Below are 14,404 nucleotides of genomic sequence, written 5' to 3' on the forward strand. Positions count from 1 at the left end.
ATCAAGATGAGCATTTATTAGCCTGACATTGCACGAGAGAGGCTGGTAAAATGGATTCCCAATCCAGCATAATCAAAAATTAATTAAACAAACTCCCTTGGAAAGTTGATTGTTGTACGACACCCGAGGATACGGTCAGCCATGGCTTGTGTATGTATTGTGTATGGGAGTAAACTTTACATTTCCGATTAGGGACCACCGAAATGTGTTCAGCATCGAAGATACTGAAATATGTGTCGTCACACTGACACGAAAAGCACACCGGCCAAAATTACAATTTCATCTCAATTTTAAACCTTGAGATCTAGCACCTCTGCAAGTCAATGCTTCCGTTTGTGAAGGGCCTTTCTATTTGCTTTTACGTTATTTACTTTCATGTTATTTGATTTTATTGTTGAGTCATCATCTTCTTATCAAAGCACCAGATCTGAGACCACTATTGTCATTCTTATGCATTGAGTCTAGTTACTGTTGGATCTGAGCATGATTGGATCTTTTATATCCTGAATTATAATGTTTAGTCGTTGCTTAAACCTCAGAGCTGCTCTTTTTTGCAGTCTCGGAAAGTTCTAACGAGATACCATATCATCATTTTATATCATGATTGTTTTGACAAATTGTTGGCATATGAGATATTTTATTATTACTCTCTAGTTGGTTATGTTATTGTCATGAGTTAATATATTGTTTAAGTATTATCATCGATATGGTCAATTCTGATCTTTACTGAAAACTTGAACCCTTGCTAAGTATGTATACAACAACGAGAATAAAAGAGTTTGTAGAAGTTTTCTTTATCACTTTCTGTTTGTCAACTGAATTTCTTAGGACAAGCAATGAATTAAGCTTGGGGGAGTTGATACGTCCCAAACGTATCTACTTTTCCAAGCACTTCTGCTCTTTTTTTGGACTCTAATTTGCATGATTTAAATGAAACTAACCTGGGCTAACATTGTTTTCAACAGAACTACCATGGTGTTGTTTTTATGCAAAAATAAAACTTCTAGGAATTGGGAAAAACTTTCTGGAGATTTTTTTATGGAATATATAAAAAATACTGGAGAAAAGAACCACCGGAGGGGGCCACCAATTGCTCACAAGGCAACATGGCGCTTGCCTTGTGGGACCCACATGGCTCCCATGACCCTAATTCCAAGCCTATAAATTCCTATTCCTCGGAAAAAAATAAGAGAGAAATTTTCATTGCGTTTTACATGATGGGGCCGACGCCACCTCCTGTTCTTGCTCGGGAAGGCTGATTTGCAGTCCGTTAGGAGCTGCGGAGAGGGTGATTCGTCGTCATCGTCATCATCAACCCTTCTTCATAAACAACCCCATGATGCTCACGACCGGGAGTTAGTAATATGTTTGTAGACTTGTTGGACTCTGATGGGATTGGATTAGATTTATTATGTAATCAAGTTATTTTGATAGGGCTTGATCCCTATTATCCACTATGTTCTGAGACTGATGTTGTTGTGACTTTGCGATGCTTAATGCTTGTCATTAGGACCCGAGTGCCATGATTTCATATATGAACCTATTATGCTTTCATAAATATGAGAGTGTTTTGGATCCTATCTTACAATTTATATGCACCTATGTAACAACCAGGATGCGGTCCTTTCCGATCTGGGGGTCGAGGCCCCGAATAGGAAAGAAGCGCATCTAAGCGCTTCACAAACAGGTAACACACCACAAATAATAATAAAAGTAGACAATCCGGAGTTCAATTGTCTTCTCATTAATAACTCAGAGTACATCACAGATACAATCAAGGTAGTTCCGCTACGGACTACAAAACATAGCAATGCTATGCTACCCTGCCTGCAGGCCCACGATCACGACCACGCCTCAATCCTCTGGATAGTTCACGTAGAAGCTATTTTGACATGCATGAGGATGACATGATCGGATGCATCTCGTGAAAACGATGCAAAACCATATAAAGAACATTACAATCAGAGCTATGGATCAATGGGAAACAACGAAACAAGATATGAAGCCCTACGTGTAAGAATCAACCCCACACACTCCAATGGCACAAATCTGGTATTCCCAGGTTGCCAAGACATATAACAACCCAACATGAATTGATTGGAGCAAGGAAGAACACCACAACATCAACTAATCACCCACATTCATCAAAATGACTATACTACACAATCTGCCATAATCTGCATCTTAGCTCTTTGTGAGCTACATGCAACATAGCTACAACCCTCCAAATATGACAAATAATATATCTGGATGTAGCCAACCAAGAACACTACAAGCACCAGCAAGAATCAAACCAAAAGGAATTAAACACAAGAAGACACAAGGCTGCAAACTTTTCCAAAACCATCAGATCTCAAGGACTTGGTGCAAATTCCTGCATCTGACTTTCTGTCTTTGTTCTGAAGCTTTTTGACAGCAAGCAAAACATAACCTACAGGACTCCAAATGAGATGAAATTTTACAGGAGCTTCAAAAACATATCAGGTCAAAATTCCTAGCACTGAACTAAGGCTAGATCACAACACAATGACCAGCACAACCTCATCTACACGAGAAGAAAATGTTTCCAGATTCCCAGACTTGGTGAAATTCCAGATTTCACTTAAGCTGAAATTTTCAGCCACATGCCCACTTTGTCTAGGCATAGTTTGCACACAAGTAACACCAAGTGATAATTGACACCACTATGGGGTAGAGCAAAACGCCTACTACTATCACACAAAAGCTCATGCCCTTGGGCTCCACCTATTCCATGGAAACAAAGAGCAAACTTGCAACAAATCTGAATATGTCAACTCCATAAAGTATACTAATGGCAAAACTAACTTCACCACTAGATTCCTTGGGAGATTATACCCCAACATCATATATAATATGTGGGCACTTACTTGGAACAAGTGACCACAAATTAAGGAAGAGGACACTACTCCAAATCATGCCTAGTGAATAGGGCATCATTTCATGTAGTTCCACTATATCAACAACTACAAAGGTTGAGCTCATGTGCACAATGACATAGTGACATGGGGGTTTGAACCCCATGTTTGTGTCATGCACATCAACTTCACAACCCCCTCTACTAAGCTTCCCACACAAACAAGATACCATGCCCTCTCACATATGGTCATGTGAAGGTGCAAAGCTTGCTTGCAACGGTGGAATGTTTCTCACACACACATCTACTCCACATCATCCACAAGCACATCACGCTCTAGATCAACACACATACCTACACATGCTAAACATATCTTGCATCACATGGCAAACATACACACACCATAGACCTCATAAGATGCACTTCCACATGAAACTCTAGTGCATCACACACAACAAAAGGCTATGCTTGCAATCCTACTAGCATAAAGCAATCTACACAAGCTCTACTAAATACATATTCTTCACTCACAATGCATCAACATGGATCATAACTAGCAGCACACAAACTTCCAAGCAGATTATGAGAGGGGGGTAATTCCCAACCTACATGTGCAGAAATACTACAGGTCTACAAAGAGCATGGGGCTGCATAAAAATCAACAGCAAGGGAAAGAAAAATAAAAGGAGCAAGGAAAGGGGAAAAAATGGAAAGGCCTCGGATTCGATCCCAGGTGCCCCTGGTAGTGCCCTGTGGTGCAAACCACCCTGCTACCATGCGCTAGCTCGACACGGTAAGATAGCTAAGCAGGTAAAACTGCCCTGCTGATGCAAACGCTACTGCTGCCGAAAAGAAACTAAAAAGGGGGGTTGCGCCAGGGGGATTCGAACCCTGCACCTGTTGGAAACAAGCAGAGACAAACTCCACTGCACTATGCTGCTGAACTTGACAGAGAAGGGGAGCTAGCTCTGAAGAACCACGCCCCTGCTACGGGGCATCCCGCCGGCGACCGAACCAGAGGAAGCAGGCGGCGTCTACCACGTCCACCTACGGCAGGAGGGCACATCGGCGGGGGACGCGGGGAACCCAGGGGTTCCGTTTTCGTAGAAAGCGCGGGAAAAGGGTGCTCGCTTGGCACTATGCTACTGCACCGGAGCTGTTGCTGCTACTACTGCCGTGCTCTACCGTCGAACTCCGGCAAGGCATCGGCCGCTCCTAGTCTACGCGCGCTAAGCAGAGAGGGGGAGCGGGAAGAAGCGCTACAGCTAACCTAGGCTCATCGACGAGATCGAACGGAGAGGAAGAAGGGTAGCGAGCCGAAGCAGAGGAGGTGGCCGGCCGGGGAAAAAGAGGACGTCGTGGACGTCGAGGATGTCGAGGAAGAATTCGTTGGGTAGCTGCGGGAACACGATCTCCTCGGTCACCGCGTCCTCCTGGTGCTGCTGAAGGGGCGAGAAGTCGACGCCTGCTGCTGCTACGAGCTCACCAAGCTCCTCTCATGGCGTCGCCTTCGGGGTCCTTCCTTGACGGCGCGAGGGGGATCAGAAGAAAAAGCGAGAGCCCTAGAGTGGTGGGGAGGCTATGGGCTCCTTATAACGTCTCGGGAGGCGAGCTTGGAGCCACCAGATCAAAGGGAAGAGGGGATCGACGGTGGTGTTGGCGTGGTAGTGGGGTGATGACAGCGGAGGAAGGAGATGACCTGCTGATGGGCTTCTGTTGCGCTACTGGGAGAGCTGGGCCTCTCTGGTGGGAGGAAGCCCACCAGAGCATCACTTAAAAGAAAAAGGCCCTCCCTGCGAATTCCTATTAGATAAAACCACAAAGAAAAGGGAAAAGGCCACAGAGAAAAAGAAAGAAGATAAATTAAAGCAAAAATGTTTCTGGGCCTGAAAAATAGCAAGCTAAATAAATAAAATAAAAAGAATGATTTTTTCGCATATGAAATAAATACAAAACAGCATTATAGATTCTGTTTTGTGTTTATTTACACCTTCAAAACACTTTTCAAAACACCAAATTTAGCACCCGAGATATGCCCACAATATTCCTTAAACAAAAGACATTTTTAAAGCAGAGATAATAAGGTGGAATTTTGAACTTGAGAATGAAGAGAGAAAAGGGTTTGCAAGTAAATAGAGGGTTTTGAAAATATGACAAACACCACTACTCTTAGTACTCCAACACATGACATCATAGCAACACCTCATCACATATACAAGGTCACATGCGTCACAAGGTCGCTAACCACAAGATCACCACACCACATGAAATGCTAAGATCATATTGCAACAACACAAGACAAGGGCATGCAATGATATGCTATGCATGCATGCATGAGAAGGAAGTAGTAGGGAACACACATGAAACCATGGTACCAACTATAACATCATAATCTCTGACAAGGTGGACCCACTTGCAATAGGTTCCAAATAGGGAAGGTTACATATGGGGCACTACAAACTCTCCCACACTACAAAGAAGATCTCGCCCTCGAGATCTAAGACTGAAAGAAATTGGGAAATTCGGAACGGAGGTAGTCCTCGCGTTCCCACGTAGCCTCTTTATCGGAATGGTGAGACCACTTCACTTTGAGAAATTTGACAGTTTTGTTACGGGTCTTGCGCTCAGTCGCCTCGAGAACCACAACTGGATGCTCGCGATAAGAAAGGCCAGGCTGAAGGTCGATATCTTGAAGATGCACAGTGCGCTCGGGGGTCTTGAAACACCTCCGAAGCTGAGAAACATGGAACACATCATGGACATTCGCAAAGGTTGACGGAAGCTCGAGCTGGTATGCAAGGTCGCCCCTCTTGCCAACCACTCTGAACGGACCAACGAAACGAGGCGCAAGCTTGCCTTTGATGCCAAAGCGATGCATACGCTTCATAGGCGACACCTTGAGATAGACAAAGTCATCAAGGTCATAAGACATGTCACAGTGCTTGCTATCGTAGTAGCTCTTCTGACGGGACTGAGCTGCTCTGAGGTTGTCGCGAATGATCCGACACATCTCCTCAGCTTCTTCTATCATATCATTCCCAAGGATCTGACGCTCGCTGGTCTCGGACCAGTTGAGCGGAGTACGACACTTTCTACCATAGAGAATTTCAAACGGAGCCTTGCCAGAACTAGCATGATAACTGTTGTTATACGAGAACTCCGCGAAAGGCAGACAATCTTCCCACTTCATGCCAAAAGAGATAACACAGGCTCTCAGCATATCCTCAAGAACTTGATTCACTCTCTCCACTTGACCACTAGTCTGAGGATGGAACATTGTGCTGAAGCGGATCTTCGTGCCCACAGCAGACTGAAAGGAATCCCAGAACTTGGAAGTGAAGATACTTCCGCGATCTGACGAGATCATCATAGGTACACCGTGCAAAGAGACAATCCTGGAGGTGTACAACTCCGCCAGCTGAGCTGCTGAAATAGACTCCTTGACTGGAAGGAAATAAGCCACTTTACTCAATTTGTCGATGACGACAAAGATAGCATCATTGCCCTTCTTGGACTTCGGAAACCCGGTGACGAAATCCATCTCAATGTGATCAAACTTCCACTCGGGAATCGGCAAAGGCTGCAAGAGAGCTGTTGGGCGTTGATGTTCTGCTTTCACCCTTCGACATACATCACACTCGTTTACGAACTGTGCAATTTCACGTTTCATACGAGTCCACCAGAATGTCTGCTTCAAGTCATGGTACATTTTGGAGCTTCCAGGATGAATAGAGAGCAGAGAGTTATGAGCTTCTTCCATGATCATCTTCCTGAGATCACCTTTCGGGACGACAAGGCGATCCTCGAAAAACAACGTGTCCCTGGCATCAACAGTGAAGCACTTATACTTGGGGAGACTCTTTCCCACGCCAATCTTGACCTTCTTCACCATAGCGTCAAGAAGCTGAGCTGCTCTAACCTGATCTTCCAAGGTAGGAGAGATCTGAAGGTTCGCAAGAAAACCCTGAGGTACTAGCTGAAGATTGAGCTTCCTGAAAGACTCACAAAGACCCGGCTGGAGAGGTTGCAGAATCAGACTGTTACAATATGCCTCCCTGCTCAATGCATCCGCCACAACATTTGCCTTGCCTGGCGTGTACTCAACACTTGGATTAAAATCCTGGAGCATTTCCACCCAACGTGTTTGCCGAAGATTCAAGTTAGGTTGAGTGAAGATGTACTTCAGACTCTTGTGATCAGTGAAAACTTCAACCTTACGTTCCAACAAGAGATGTCTCCAAGTCATCAAGGCGTGTACCACAGCTGCTAGCTCGAGATCGTGCACAGGATAGTTCTCCTCCGCAGGCTTCAACTGCCTAGAGGTATAATCAACCACCTTCCTATCTTGCATCAAGACTGCACCAAGACCGTGGAGAGAAGCATCACAAAATACCTGGTACGGCTTGGAATCATCCGGAGGAGCCAAGACCGGAGTGGAGATAAGCTTCTCTTTGAGTGTATCGAAAGCCAGTTGACACTCTGGAGACCAAACATACTTAACACCCTTCTGAAGAAGACCAGAGAGCGGCTTGGCGATCTTGGAGAAGTTCTCAACGGACCTTCTGCAATATCCAGCAAGCCCGAGAAAGCTTCGAAGCTGCTTCACATTCTGCGGAGGTTCCCATTCGACAATGGCTTGAACCTTGGACGGATCAACCTTAATGCCCTCGGCAGAGATAATATGCCCAAGATAAACCACGTCTTTCAGCCAGAACTCGCACTTGGAAAACTTAGCATACAGCTTGTACTCTCTCAGATTATCAAGCACCAATCTGAGATGTACTTCATGATCTTCCTCAGTCTCAGAAAAGACCAGAATGTCGTCGAGATAGAGCAAGACAAATTCATTCTTGTATGGGGAGAAAATATAGTTCATCAATCGACAAAATGTCGGAGGAGCATTTGCGAGACCAAAAGACATGACCGTATACTCATACGAGCCAAAACTAGTCCTGAAGGCCGTCTTCGGAATGTCTTCCTCGCGAATGCGAATTTGATGATAGCCCATTCTGAGATCAAGCTTGGAGAATACTTTAGCACCTTTCAACTGTTCGAACAACTCAGTTATGTTCGGAAGTGGATATTTGTTCTTGATTGTCTTCTTGTTCAATGGACGGTAATCGACACACAGCCGGTCCGAGCCATCCTTCTTCTTGACAAACAGAACACCACAGCCCCATGGAGACGAGCTCGGTCTGATCAAACCCAAACGCTCCTCCTCATCGAGTTGCCTCTTGAGTTCCTTCAATTCTCCTGGACCCAGCTTGTACGGCCGTTTGCACACTGGCTCTGTGCCTGGCTCAAGCTCAATGACAAACTCAACTTCACGGTGCAGAGGCATGCCTGGCAGCTCTTCAGGAAACACATCTTGATATTCACAGACCACTGGGACTTGCTCAATAGGATTGATCTCACCCTTTTCGTTCAAGGAGAACAGACGGATTGTATCATCGCGCGCCGCGAATATAATCACATCTTCCGAAGAGTGGGTAAGCTTGACTTCTTTGGCTTCACAATCAATTGACGCCTTGTTCATGGCCAACCAGTCCATACCAAGGATCAAATCAATGTCGGAATTGCCCAAGACAATAGGAGATGCCAGAAAAGCATAAGCGCCCATCTTGACAGAAACTTCTGGGATGAACAACTGAGAGCTCATCCGCATACCCGGAGACACAACTTGCAATGACTTGGGAAGGAACTCGGTTGCAATATTATTACCAAATGCAAAGGGGTATGACATGAAGGAATGCGAAGCACCAGAATAAAATAACACTTTAGCGGGGATATCATTGACGAGGAGGTTACCCATGATCACATTAGAGGAGTTTTCTGCTTCAGCTGCGTTCACCATGTTGACTCGAGCTGATCTGGGGTTGAATTTGGCAAGAGCGTTGCTTGGAGGTTTGCCTGGAGGAGGAGGCGGCAGACGGAGCTGAGAAGTACATTTGTTGGCATAGTGACCCTTCTGCCCACATTTGTGACAAGTGACATCTGCTGGCTGCCGGAACTGAGTCTAAGGAGGCCCTTGCTTCTGATGCTGGTATCTCTGCTGGAAGCCAGGGTTGGGTGGGTGGGAAGAACCACGACCACCTGAGTGCTTCAGCTGCTGTGAGTGCCGAGGAGGAGGAGGAGAAACCCAAAACCTCTGTTGCTTCTGAACCACCTGAGTCGAGGAAGAGATGGAATCTCTGAAGGGCTTCTTGGAATTTTCCACCGTGAGCAAGGCTGCCTCTGCTCTGAGAGCTAGGTTGTAGAACTTGTCGAATTCCTCGGGATCGTGCAACGCAAGAGCTAACTGCAAGTCTTCCTTCAAGCCACCCCTGAACTGGTAGATCTTGCTCTTCTCATCTGGGACATCCTGCAGCGCGTAACGGGCCAGCTCATGGAACTCGACATTGTACTTGTACACAGAATTGCTGCCCTGCTTCAAACGCCTGAACTTCTCACGCATCTCCTCCACAAAACTGGAAGGGATGTAGTGGGACCTGAAGTCACGACAAAACTCGTCCCAAGACATCACCATGTCGCCTCTGGAGTCCTTGAGCTGCTGCCACCATATAGAAGCCTGTCCCTTCAACTGAAACGTTGCAAACTTGACATAGTCCTCCGGACGCACATTGCTACACTCGAAGTGTTTGTTCATATCACGGATCCAATCTTCTGCATCAAATGGCTGGTCGCAAGAAGTGAACGTCTTAGGATGGTTTGACAGGAACTGCCTCAGATTGGCGAAGTGATTGCCACCCTGCTGGAAATTGCCGTGTTGGTGATTGACTCTCTCCTGGATCAACTGTAACAGCATCTGAGTGTTTGGATTAGTAGCTGCCATCATCGCCTGCCAGGCCTCTGCAGGAGGAGGCGGCGGCGACGGAGGAGGAGGTGGTGGAGGCGGCATATCCTCACGCCCTGGGGTCTGACGAGTCGGTGGAGCCATCCTGAAGACGGACAGCATATTAGACCACAGAATAATTGAAGATATTGCTGAATCAAAAGACAGAATATCTGAACAGAATTTAGCAATTGCACTTGAACAACGTAGCAAGACTGCATCCTCAAAGTGACGGACGACAAAATTCCGATAAGGAACACTGCAAACAAGTGTGAGCTAGAACTGCTCGGAACAAACATATGACCGAGATTTCCCAAACCTCAATCAAGCATTTGTAGGAAGATAGTCCTATAAGATACTACTAGATATCCCACCTATGACTTCCCGAAATAACTGGTCATGCAATCCGGTACATGGATACAAGGAGTATTTCACACAACTCCTAAACTAACCCGTCACCTGTATCACATCCTTCAACACACAACCAGCATCTCGGACCTTCATCTACAACAGATCCTCGTGACCACAACGATACCAAGTGTGGTAGTACCCCGAACAATCTACACCAGTAATGGGGACATCGGGGTTATCTCACCACTACCAGTATTGAAGCAATAACGAACATCCTTCGATCTTAGATACTCAGAAATCTGAATGATGGCGATGTGCGCAAGAATCCCCCGGAGCTCAACTCCCCTGATACTTAGAGCAGATAGGAGGCACCAGGACAGGATTCCATCACATCGAAATCATGTAGATTTCACAAATACCCGCGTGATCCTAAAAAAAATTGAGCGAGAAAAGGAGTAGAGTTAAAGATTTCCTAAGAAGGGAACCTCACCAGAGCATAGAAGAGGAGAAAAAAAGAATCCTACTCTCCGATATAACTAAGACTCAAAACATTTTCTAGACTCGACTCGGCCAAGTACGATCACACAAAGGCTCCTATGGTCGTAAGGCTCTGATTACCAACTTGTAACGACCAGGATGCGGTCCTTTCCGATCTGGGGGTCGAGGCCCCGAATAGGAAAGAAGCGCATCTAAGCGTTTCGCAAGCAGGTAACACAGCACAAATAATAATAAAAGTAGACAATCTGGGATTCAATTGTCTTCTCATTAATAACTCAGAGTACATCACAGATACAATCAAGGTAGTTCCGCTACGGACTACAAAACATAGAAATGCTATGCTACCCTGCCTGCAGGCCCACGATCACGACCACGCCTCAATCCTCTGGATAGTTCACGTAGAGGCGGTCTATCTCCTTGTCATACTGCCACGCCAGCTGAGTGCCGTCGGGATCATCTGTCTCTGGGGTACATGTACCTGTTGGGAGTTTCGGAGGAATCCGTGAGTCACGGGGACTCAGCAATCTAAGACCTTGGTGCCAGAACTATTCAAGTTATTAGGTGGGTTCGGGTGAAGTGAATAAGGTTGCAGCATCCTAAGCTTGATTTAGTGGCTAACTTACGTAAAGCAATTATGAAGGTGGTCTACACTAGCGCTCGCGATTACTTGATCACTAAGTGATCCTGAACACCTACCTACGGCATTCATAACCCCATCGTGTTCCCGGTCGAAGAGAGATCTTCGAGAGGGACAGTCACGGTTACGCACACAGTTGGCAATTTTATTAGCTTATGTTTAAGTTCTCTATACCGGATGTTAACAAAATATTCCAAGTTGCCACATAACCGCGGGCACGGCTTTCCGAAAGATTAAACCCTGCAGGGGTGCTCCAACTAGTCCATCACAAACGTACACGGGCCGCAAAGTAATCCTCTATCACGAATCTCGTGATCTCGTCGGATTCCTTAGAGGAAAACCTCAATTCTGGGGGAAACTAAAGCTTCACCGGGATTCCTATACGCAAGATATATCGCTAAGGTAAGGCAAGACTAGAAGGACCTCCCGACGTGTCGGCGACCCCGATAAGAGCCGCGTATCTCAGTCTCAGGACATGCCGGATGGAACTAGCTACAGGTACCAAACCTCAAGTTTCCTTGTGGTGGCCCCGTAGGCAGACCAGTTTGGACCAACACTCTTGAGGAGCACTGGCCCGGGTTGTTGATTAAAGATCCTCGGGGTGATCATTCCCTATGCAGTTTATTAAGTGATTAGCAAATTAACACCAATGTTGGGTCCTACCGGACAAGCCTTAACACTACGTGATTTATCGAGGGGGTCCCCATAACAACCCCGAACGTGTTAGGAGCGATCTGTTGGAAATATGCCCTAGAGGCAATAATATATTAGTTATTATTATATTTCTTAGTTCATGATAATCGTTTATTATCCATGCTATAATTGTATTGATTGGAAACACAATACTTGTGTGGATACATAGACAAAACACTGTCCCTAGTAAGCCTCTAGTTGACTAGCTCGTTGATCAAAGATGGTCAAGGTTTCCTGGCCATAGGCAATTGTTGTCACTTGATAACGGGATCACATCATTAGGAGAATCATGTGATGGACTAGACCCAAACTAATAGACGTAGCATGTTGATCGTGTCATTTTGTTGCTACTGTTTTCTGCGTGTCAAGTATTTGTTCCTATGACCATGAGATCATATAACTCACGGACACCGGAGGAATGCTTTGTGTGTATCAAACGTCGCAACGTAACTGGGTGACTATAAAGATGCTCTACAGGTATCTCCAAAGGTGTTCGTTGAGTTAGTATAGATCGAGACTGGGATTTGTCACTCCGTGTGACGGAGAGGTATCTCGGGGCCCACTCGGTAATACAACATCACACACAAGCCTTGCAAGCAATGTAACTTAATGTAAGTTGCGGGATCTTGTATTACGGAACGAGTAAAGAGACTTGCCGGTAAACGAGATTGAAATAGGTATGCGGATACTAACGATCGAATCTCGGGCAAGTAACATACCGAAGGACAAAGGGAATGACATACGGGATTATATGAATCCTTGGCACTGAGGTTCAAACGATAAGATCTTCGTAGAATATGTAGGATCCAATATGGGCATCCAGGTCCCGCTGTTGGATATTGACCGAGGAGTCTCTTGGGTCATGTCTACATAGTTCTCGAACCCGCAGGGTCTGCACACTTAAGGTTCGACGTTGTTTTATGCGTATTTGAGTTATATGGTTGGTTACCGAATGTTGTTCGGAGTCCCGAATGAGATCACGGACGTCACGAGGGTTTCCGAAATGGTCCGGAAACGAAGATTGATATATAGGATGACCTCATTTGGTTACCGGAAGGTTTTCGTGCATTACCGGAAAAGTTTCGGGCTCATCGGTAGTGTACCGGGAGTGCCGGGAGGGGTGCCGGGGACCATCGGGAGGGGTGTCACGCCCCAAGGGGTCTCATGGGCTATGGGAAGAGATAAACCAGCCCCTAGTGGGCTGGAATAAGTTCCCACTAAGGCCCATAAGGTTTGAGAAGGAAAAAACACAAGGTGGAAAGAGTTTCCAAGTGGGAAGGTGGAATCCTACTCCAAGTAGGATTGGAGTAGGACTCCTCCACCTCCAATTTCGGCCAAACCTTTAGGTTTTGAGGCTGCCTCCTCCCCTCCCTCCCACCTATATATACGGAGGTTTTAGGGCTGATTTGAGACGACTTTTCCACGGCAGCCCGACCACATACCTCCACGGTTTTTCCTCTAGATCGCGTTTCTGCGGAGCTCGGGCGGAGCCCTGCTGAGACAAGGTCATCACCAACCTCCGGAGCGCCGTCACGCTGCCGGAGAACTCTTCTACCTCTCCATCTCTCTTGCTGGATCAAGAAGGCCGAGATCATCGTCGAGCTGTACGTGTGCTGAACGCGGAGGTGCCGTCCGTTCGGTACTAGATCGTGGGACTGATCGCGGGATTGTTCGCGGGGCGGATCGAGGGACGTGAGGACGTTCCACTACATCAACCGCGTTCACTAACGCTTCTGTTGTACGATCTACAAGGGTACGTAGATCACTCATCCCCTCTCGTACATGGACATCACCATGATAGGTCTTCGTGCGCGTAGGAAATTTTTTGTTTCCCATGCGACGTTCCCCAACAGTGGCATCATGAGCTAGGTTCATGCGTAGATGTCTTCTCGAGTAGAACACAAAAGTTTTTGTGGGCGGTGATGTGCGTTTTGCTGCCCTCCTTAGTCTTTTCTTGATTCCGCGGTATTGTTGGATTGAAGCGGCTTGGACCGACATTACTCGTACGCTTACGAGAGACTGGTTTCATCGCTACGAGTAACCCCGTTGCTCAAAGATGACTGTCAAGTGTTGGTTTCTCCAACTTTAGTTGAATCGGATTTGACCGAGGAGGTCCTTGGATGAGGTTAAATAGCAACTCATATATCTCTGTTGTGGTGTTTGCGTAAGTAAGATGCGATCCTACTAGATACCGATGGTCACCACGTAAAACATGCAACAACAAAATTAGAGGACGTCTAACTTGTTTTTGCAGGGTATGCTTGTGATGTGATATGGCCAACGATGTGATGTGATATATTGGATGTATGAGATGATCATGTTGTAATAGATAATATCGACTTGCACGTCGATGGTACGACAACCGGCAGGAGCCATAGGGTTGTCTTTATAACTAACGTTTGTGCTTGCAGATGCGTTTACTATTTTGCTAGGACGTAGCTTTAGTAGTAATAGCATGAGTAGCACGACAACCCCGATGGCGACACGTTGATGGAGATCATGGTGTGACGCCGGTGAC

This window comes from Hordeum vulgare, chromosome 2H (genome assembly GCF_904849725.1).
Source record: "Hordeum vulgare subsp. vulgare chromosome 2H, MorexV3_pseudomolecules_assembly, whole genome shotgun sequence".
NCBI classification, from domain to species: Eukaryota; Viridiplantae; Streptophyta; class Magnoliopsida; order Poales; family Poaceae; genus Hordeum; species Hordeum vulgare.